This window comes from Peromyscus californicus, unplaced genomic scaffold (genome assembly GCF_007827085.1).
Source record: "Peromyscus californicus insignis strain IS unplaced genomic scaffold, ASM782708v3 Scaffold_15__1_contigs__length_86483966, whole genome shotgun sequence".
Taxonomy (NCBI): Eukaryota; Metazoa; Chordata; class Mammalia; order Rodentia; family Cricetidae; genus Peromyscus; species Peromyscus californicus.
Genome location: NW_026294447.1, coordinates 84,649,457 through 84,657,046, shown reverse-complemented (window position 1 = coordinate 84,657,046; position 7,590 = coordinate 84,649,457). Strand labels below are relative to the sequence as shown.

The 7,590-nt window shown below is 44.9% G+C and overlaps 1 non-coding gene across 1 annotated transcript; it reads right to left on the bottom strand.

Moving 5' to 3' along the window:
- Positions 1-4,534: 4,534 nt before the first annotated feature.
- Trnak-cuu (transfer RNA lysine (anticodon CUU)) lies at positions 4,535-4,607 on the bottom strand. The gene has a single exon. It is a non-coding gene; the product is annotated as a tRNA-Lys (tRNA).
- Positions 4,608-7,590: the final 2,983 nt, after the last annotated feature.

Genomic DNA, 7,590 nt, shown 5'->3' with positions numbered 1-7,590 from the left:
AGCCTGAGCTACTGGCCGAGCATTTATAAATTTTTAAAAAAGGCCATGTCAGCTGACTTCTGTACTAAACACTCAAGGCTGAAGCCCAGGGTGACATTAAGATAAGACCTCCATAATTAAATTAAATTAAATTACAATTGAAGGAGTAGTTAATCTGAATTTCATGTTCAGCTTGTAATGAAACTGGAACCTCAGCTTGACCACAGTTTCCTAATCTGTTGTGTCCTAAAGGTGATGTCTGTCCCTGAGCACATTGTCTGTAACAGGCATGTGACCTTGTCATCTGGAATGTAAGCGCCATAAGGACAAGGCTCCCATGTCTTTACCTTCAAGCATTCTAAGGATTGTCAGAAGTGGGTATACCATTAATACCCAATTACATGAATTCTCTATTTCACTAACATCTCTTTTTGCAGGAAATATTTTTAAAACCTCAGTTGTACATGCTGACACACACCTGATCCTCCAGAGGTAGGATCACCTGAGCCGAGGAGTTCAAGACCAATTTAGGTTGTATAGTGAGATTCTAGCACTGCCCCCATACCCAAAAAACCCTTCATTCTGCTTTCGTACTGACTTTGTCTTGTTGGGTTTGGATTTTTTTTTTTTTTTTTGGTTTGTCGAGATAGGATTTCTGTGTGTAGTTTTGGTGCCTGTCCTGGATCTCGCTCTGTAGACCAGGCTGGCCTCAAACTCATAGAGATCTGCCTGGCTCTGCCTCCTGAGTGCTGAGATTAAAGGCATTCATCCCTGCCGCCCAGCTGGATTATTAATTTTTAAAAGCATCAAAATTTTCATTTACTATATAAAACAAAATATGATTGTGCTAGAGCTTTATATAACTACTATAAAGTAGCAAATTCCGAGTGACAGGTTAAGGATTGACTACTCTTAGGCTGAATTCTGTCCCCCAAAAGACAAGTTGAAGTCTTAACATTTTTTTTTTTTTTTTGGTTTTTCGAGACAGGGTTTCTCTGTGTAGCTTTGCGCCTTTCCTGGAACTCACTTGGTAGCCCAGGCTGGCCTCGAACTCACTGAAGTCTTAACATTTAGTGCCTGCTGAGTGCTGGGATTAAAGGTGTGCTCCATCACTTCCTGGCCCAAAACTCATGGTTTAAAGTGAGAATTTTATTTGCTTGTGGTTCTGTGAGTTAGAAATTAAGATAAACTTAGAAGTTCTATTTACCTATATCTAGCTGAGAATAGTCACTGTTTAACTCATGTTCTGAAGTGGAAGATATTGGGCTGGTTGTAAATGTGGATGCCCAATGACCTTCATGACTTCTCTCTCCCCGACATGGTCTAACTCACATAGCTTCCCCAGGGGGTGTATGGTAGGTTTAGAGAACTCAGACTACCTACTTATTTTGTGTCTTCCAGGCTCCACAGTGTAACTACTCACTGATAATGTATCATGCTTTCCAGTGTCTTATTAGCCAAGGTTAGTCACATGGCTGTAGTGCTCAGTTTCACACAGGTCCGTGGAAGAGACAGGGCCACTCTAGGGTAATATTTAGCCTTTGCGCCACACAGGAGTAAGCTTCTGATGAACTGACTGACTGTAACTTTGCAAAGGCTTTTTATTGTTATACAATTTACACCTTAGCAAGTCAATTTCCACATAACAAAACCTCTTACCTGAAGCTCCCTAAAGAGCCAAATGCCAAAGCAATCCCCAGTCACAGGACAGTTTTCTGAGTCCTTCCACAACCAAGGGTGTTTTTGTTTTTGTTTTTGCTTTTTTCCTTCCCCCGAGACAGGGTTTCTCTGTGTAGCTTTCAAGCCTTTCCTGGAACTCACTCTGTAGACCAGGCTGGCCTCGAACTCACAGAGATCGGCTTGCCTCTGCCTCCCGAGTGCTGGGATTACAACCAAGTTTTGCATAGGCTTTGAACCTTCAAGGAAGCATTCAGGTAAGTTTTACATGCTTTAAACAGAAGGTAGGGAACACAAAAAGTAACACTTCACAAGGGGACCATCAAAGGCAAGGTGCTGACGCTCCAGAATCAAGGCAGATGCCATGCTTTGCTGGATCTCCCCTTCCACGTGGCCATGGCCTCAGTCAGGGATGGGGTGTGGAGAGGTAGTGTAGAAGGACCTGCCTGAGTCACTGAAGGGCTCTTTCATTATGGAGTTGGAGAGACTTATCAATGATGGCACCAAGGTTGTGGGCCCACATAACTAGAAGAGTAGAATTAACACAGAACGGGAAAACTGCCAGAGAAACAAGTCTTCAGACAAGTTTCAGCTGGACGTAATAGTACATGTATAACTCCAGCAATAGGGAAGCTGAGGCAGGAGGATCATGAGTTGGAGGCCAGCCTGGGCAACACAGTGAGTCTGAGGCTAACCAGATATCCAAATGACTATTCAGGTTTGACATTCGGAGTTGTAATTCAGGCCCCTGGGAGACTGAGGCAGGAGGCTTGCCACAAGCAAGCCTGAGCTATACAGAGAAACCCTAACTCACAAAATAATTTCCTGCCAGGCATGGCGCAGCACACCTCTATCCCAGCAGCTCAGGAGACAGAGACAGGAGGGTGTGTGAGTTCAAGGACTGATCCAAGTACCAAATTCCAGGCCAGCCAGGGTGACACCGTGAGACCCTGTCTCGATTTTTTTTTCTTCCATATTTAAGGAGGAGAACTGGCCTATCAATATCAAGTGAGGAATGCTAAACAAAAAGCTATAAGCTTGAGCCCACCAAGGGAGTATGGGGCGACAGTCAGGAGAACGCCGGTGGGCTGGGCATTTGCTGTTTGGTTTAAAACTGGTCAGAAACAGTGCCCAGTTTATAACGAATACTGTACACAGCAGCCCAACAAGGCTATATTAAAAAGTTTCTTCCACAGAACCCACCTGCATGCTCTGAGGGGCCCGGGAAGTACCCACCAGAATTTACAGAGGTGGGGCTGTGCCAATATAGCAAGAAAGTGAACTCATAGGACAGAAAAGAACTAAGGAGGAGTCTGGAGTGCTGGAAGTTGGCGGGAGGTAGAGCCAGGCTGAAGTGACCGAGTTTGTAATGTTTCTGATAGGCCAATGGATTAGGCATGGCAATTAACTATTCGGTTTGGTAAAGTGGCGATGACAGCATTTTAAGGAGCAGTTTGATGACTGGTGAGGAGCAGGAGAAGGACGTGAAAGCCTGGCTAGAGTTGGCTGGGAAAAGGAAAACGTAGACCCGGCACCGGAAAGTGGTGAGAGATCAAGCCCCAGAGCATTAACGGTCTGAATTTTTTTGCCCCTTTCTTACAGAGCAAGCTGGTCACTGTCCATCCCAAGGCACCAAATACCCCTTTCTTGCCAACTGCCTGTCTATCAACTGTAGTTTTGTCCCGCCTTTCGGCTGCCCATCGTTGAAACAAGGTCAACATCACAAATTACCCCACCCACTTTCTTTTTTCTTTTGAGTCTGAGCCCGGGCTGACTTCCAACTTGGAGCGAGCGAGCCTTGTGCCTCCCTCAGCCTCCCTTGTGCTGGCATTACGGGGTGTGCCGCCACTCCCGGCCCGGGGTGGACGGCTGAGACCCGGGGGCCGGGCGTGGGGACGCGTGGGGGACAGACACAGGGGCACTTCTGTGAGTGCGAGGCCAGCCTGGTCTGCACAGAGTTCTCAGGGGGACGGTGGGGAGGGGAAGGGTTGTTTTCGGTTTGCTTTAGGATAAAGAGCAGAATCTAGGGAGAGCGCCCGCCTGCCGTCCGTCCGTCCGTCCGTCCGTCCGCAGCTCAGCGAGGCCCGCCGGCGGGCGGAGGAAGGAGTCGGACCCCGGGGGGGGGGGGGGGGGGGGGGGGGGACCTGGCTGGCCCAGGAGTCTCCAGGGCCCGGGGCGCCTTTCTCAGGAGCCCACGCTGTCCTCGGGCAGGGGAGAAGCTACTTAAGACTTCCCTCACACATCGGGCTGCCATGCTCACATCAGTTCCCGGGTGAGTCTCTGAGGGCAGCGCTGAAGGTTCCGCACTTCCCCAGAATTGCTGCGCGCTGCCGGTGCACGTCGGACCGCGGGGAAGACAGCGCTGGGCAGGGCGGGGGGGGGGGGGGGGGGGGGGGATCTCCCTCCCGCATCCCCCGAAGAAGCCCTGCATTGACCGGAGGAGAGCCGGAGTGACTGGGGAACCGCTGCAAATCAGGAAGTTAGTTCTTTCCGTGCCCTGCGGCACTTACGTCTGTTTTGACACCAGATCTCTTGTGTTTCAAAAAAAAAAAAAAAAACCAGACAAAATCAGGGCTCACAGTTTTATTAGGAAAAAAGAAGTTTCCTGCTTCCAGCAGCTGTGAAAGCTAACACAGAAAAAGCAGTCTTAAAAATGTCTTAAGTTTCTGCTTCTGGTTTAAACCCGAGCCGTGGGCGTGAACCTGGGCTTTGGAGTGCGCAAGCGCAGTTTCAGAACGGTATTGCCGCAGAGACGATGAATATTGAGAGCATTTTAATTAGCCGTGTTTAGAAATCCAACCTAGTTAAAAGTGTTCTCTAATGACACGCGACTCTTTGAGAGTAAACTGAGCTCCTCGCTCAGGCAAAAAGAAGCTGCCGCCCAACGTGGGGCTCGAACCCACGACCCTGGGATTAAGAGTCCCATGCTCTACCGACTGAGCTAGCCGGGCAGATGCAAGTTGGGCCTGTTTTTTCGTCCTTTGAGAAGTGTTCAGCTACATTTGCTTTTTAGTTATTCACGGTTTTGTTTCTAAAAGGAAAATATAACCAATAGATTGATAATAAACTAATATGAAAGAATTATACTCTTAAAGGTAAGAGTGCAAATTCTCGCAGAGGAAAAAAAAAGGATAAAAAAACAACCAAACAGCAAAAAACCAGAATACAAGAGAGGAGAAGGGAAGCTGTTAAATTATAAGAGTAAATGAGAAGACGTTCCTAATCTCATTATGGCACGCCAAGATGATGAAATAGCCGTCTATGGACGTGTACACATTCTGAGCTACTGGTGAATTTCTCTAGGTAAGGAATGTGCACATTTCTGTGATGAGTGCGTCTGTATGGGGCTGGTGGCTAATCCTATTTCTCGGAATTGCAAGTTAAAGCCTAATTGAAAAACAAAACAACAAAAACAAAAACAAAAGTGGGTAAACTTAAAGAGTGCCCAAATAGTCTTTCTTTCTTTTTTAAGATATCATAAATGTGGGACTAACAATCCCTATTACTCTATCCATAAAACACATAAATAACATATAGGACAAGGTTCATGGGTTAATTTAAAAAATAAGATGTGCCTTAAAAGATTTAGTTTTCCCAAAGATGTAATATATATATATATATTTATTTATTTATTTGGGTCTTTTGTCTGCATTTACATCTGCACACCAGGAGAGGGCACCAGAACGCATAAATCTTCAGTTACTGATGGTTAAAAACCAGCTTGGTCTAAATGTAAATTTCAGGCCAGCCAGGGTTGCACATTGAGACCCTGTTTCAAAAGAAAAATTACTACTTTAATGATAATTTATATGACATATAACATTAACTATTTTGATAAATGTTAGTGATTATTATAAAAACCATCATTATTGCGATTTGTTAAAATCATATTAAATATCTACTATTTACAAAGTACTGTTAGGTACTCAGCCTCAAAAGTTCATTACCCTATAACAAAAAATGCTTACCAATTCCATATGTAGTACTTCTAGAAGTAATTTCAAATAACTTTTAAAAACAAACCCGCCGGGCAGTGGTGGCGCACGCCTTTAATCCCAGCACTCGGGAGGCAGAGCCAGGTGGATCTCTGTGAGTTCGAGGCCAGCCTGGTCTACAGAGCGAGATCCAGGAAAGGCGCAAAGCTTCACAGAGAAACCCTGTCTCGAAAAACCAAAAAAAAAAAAAAAAAAAAAAAAAACAAAAAAAAAAAAAAAACAAAAAACAAACCCATTTAATTCTTGTGAGGAATCAGGTAAACACTCAAGGACCTAAGATTTCAGATCATCACCTTTCTCTAAGATACAAGATTAATCAACAAACAGTCTTCCAAGCGGCTTAGGCAGCAGGAAGAGGCCCCAAATTCTCAGTTACCAATGCACTAGGCACTCAAATACCATGTATTGCACACAAGTAGTGAGTGATGGGAAAGTTTAGCCACATACTTGAAATCTGTAGAACTTATCTTCAAGGGGAACCCTCCTGTGAATATAGCCTTTCCAGAGTGTCTCTGTGTAACAGCCTGGCTGTCCTGGAACTGCTCCTGTAGACCAGGCTGGCCTCAAACTCACAGATCTGCCTGCCTCTGCCTCCCCAGTGCTGGGACTCTAAGGGTATGCTCTACCACTGCCTGGCTTGTCTTTTTTTTTTTTTTTTTTTTTTAATTAAGTAGAGTCTTACTCAGCAGTTCTGGCTATGTAGACTAGGTTGGCCCGTTTTGCTTTTCTTAAACACTTTATTGATCCACTGTGTTCTAAATTAGGATCCTTCATGAAAGAATTGGAACTAGAATGCTTTTTTATCGTTGTTGATTTTCACCCTTTTTATTTGGACGAAATTTTGTTCTATAGTCTAGGCTGGCCTGAAACTCAAGAGATCTTCATGCCTCAGCCTCCCATATTCTGAGATTATAGACCCATGCCACCACACTAAACTGCAATCAGAACGCTTTACTCAGAATTAGAACAAAGCCGAGCTGTTATTCACAATGTTTTGTTAGCCAGAAGAACAACTGGATTTCCTCGGTCCCCTTACTTTCTGCGTCCAGTTATCTAACACACTCTACATACCTGAAGTCTTTTCAAGCATTTCATGTCTATTGCTACTACTCTAGTTCAAAGGACTCTTTAGTACTAATTGTCCACAAAGCTACAACAGCTTTCCAGTTGTGCCTGCCTTTATCCTTCCATTTATCTCTCACATAGAAAGGAGATAATTTAAAAAATTAAACTAAAGGAACCGAGTTTTGTTCCCAGCACCCAAGTAGAGTGGCTCATAATCACTTGTAACTCACGCTCCAAAGCCCTTTTCCGCTCTCTGCAGGCACCTGCATTCCTGTGCACAACCCCCATTCCCACCCCATACACGTAATTAAAAATAATAAAAACAAATACTTTTTTTTTTTGGTTTTTCGAGACAGGGTTTCTCTGTGTAGCTTTGCGCCTTTCCTGGAACTCACTTGGTAGCCCAGGCTGGCCTCTCACAGAGATCCGACTGGCTCTGCCTCCCGAGTGCTGGGATTAAAGGCATGCGCCACCACTGCCTGGCGAAAAACAAATACTTTTTAAAAAGATGTTAATGCAAAACAACCCTCCCCCCACATACACACACGAAAATAAATAAATAAAAAACCACAAAAAGCTGGGTGGTAGTGGCCCACACTTTTAATCCCAGCACTTGGGAGGCAGAGCCAGGCGAATCTATGGAGTTCAAGGCCAGCTTGGTCTACAGAGCGAGTTCCAGGACAGCCAGAGTTACACAGAGAAACCCTGTCTCGGAAAACAAAACAAAACAAAAAACTCCGGCCGTGGTGGCTACACTGAGAAACCCTCTCTCGAAAAACAAACAAACAAAAACCAAACCAAAACAAAAAGACGTTAATGCCATGGAAACTTAACAACTCAGCAACATTGTCCACACTTCAGGAGACTGAAACCC